Here is a 1783-nt window from a genome sequence, read left to right on the forward strand (position 1 = left end):
ATTTTTCTAGCAGTTCTCTTAGGTCCAAAATGGCCACCACATGCATAATTATGACAATGAGCAAGGATAGAAGGAATTTCACTTTCAGGTACACATCTACGAATAATTTGATCAGAGCCTATTTTTCACAAATATGGCTCGTCCCAAATATAGTATCGAGAATCATGGACTATCTTGTCCCTCTTATTCTTACTCATGCCAATAGGAAATTTATGACTGACTAAAAAGTTCACAATATCTGCATACCAAGGTTCCTTACCTTTGAGATAGAAAAGATGTTCTTCAGGAAATACCTCAGATATGGGAACTGCTTCCTCTTCTCTTATCAACCTACTCAAATGATCAGCTACTGAATTATCCACCCCTCTTCGATCCTTGATCTCCCAGTCAAATTCTTGCAGCAAGAGCACCCAACGAATAAGTCTTGGCTTGGACTCTTTTTTTGACAGGAGATACTTCAAAGCTGCATGATCAGAGTAAATTGTTACTTTTGACCCCAAATGATATGATCTAAATTTCTCAAAAGCGAAAACAATGGCTAGAAGCTCCTTCTCCATGGTGGTGTAGTTGCATTGAGCTGGTGTCAATGTTTTTGACGCATAGTATATCACGTGACTACACTTACCACTCCGCTGTCCAAGCACAGCTCCTACGGCATACTGACTGGCGTCACACATGAGCTCAAAGGATAGCTTCCAGTCTGGAGGTTGGATGATTGGTGCCGTGGTCAACATACCCTTGAGTGTGTCAAAGGACAATTTACAATCATCTCCAAAGTTGAATGGTACCTCCTTTTGAAGCAGGCGAGACAACGGTTGAGCAATTTTTGAAAAATCTTTTATGAAACGCCTGTAAAAACCTGCATGGCTTAGAAAACTACGAATATCCTTGACATTAGTAGGGTAAGGTAAACTAGCGATCAAATCAATTTTAGCCTTATCTACCTCAATACCCCTTGATGAAACAACATAGCCCAAAACTATGCCTTCCTTAACCATGAAATGACATTTTTCATAATTAAGAACCAAGTTTGTTTCAATGCATCTTTTCAAAACCATTGTTAAATGGTCTAGGCACTGATCAAAAGAATCTCCGTATACTGTAAAATCATCCATGAAAATTTCAATGCAATTATCAATCATATCAGAGAAAATACTCATCATGCATCTTTGAAATGTTCCAGGAGCATTACACAAACCAAAAGGCATACGGCGATATGCAAAAGTTCTAAAAGGGCAGGTAAAAGTGGTTTTATGTTGGTCCTCTTGAGCAACAATAATTTGATAATATCTAGAGTAACCATCTAAAAAGCAAAAGAAACACTTACCTGCCAACCTCTCAAGCATTTCATCAATAAATGGGAGTGGAAAGTGGTCTTTCCTAGTTGCGGCATTTAACTTCCTAAAGTCAATGCACATTCTCCACCCATTTTGCAATCTCATTGGCACTAACTCATTCTTTTCATTTTTCACCAATATGATTCCAGTTTTCTTGGGAACAACATGGACTGGACTTACCCACTGGCTATCAGAAATAGGAAAAATAATTCCTAATTCTAAGAGCTTGAGAATCTCTTTCATCACCACCTCCTTCATTACGGGATTGAGCTTGCGTTGATACTCTCTCACGGGTTTTGCGTCCGACTCCAAAAGGATGTGATGCATGCAAATGGATGGATTGATGCCTTTGATGTCTGCTAATGTCCATCCAATTGCTGGTTTAAATCCCGTAAGACCCGTAAGAGCCTCTCTTCTTGCAACGCAGTTAAATCATTGGCAATGAT

The sequence above is a fragment of the Coffea arabica genome, chromosome 7c (genome assembly GCF_036785885.1).
Source record: "Coffea arabica cultivar ET-39 chromosome 7c, Coffea Arabica ET-39 HiFi, whole genome shotgun sequence".
Taxonomy (NCBI): domain Eukaryota; kingdom Viridiplantae; phylum Streptophyta; class Magnoliopsida; order Gentianales; family Rubiaceae; genus Coffea; species Coffea arabica.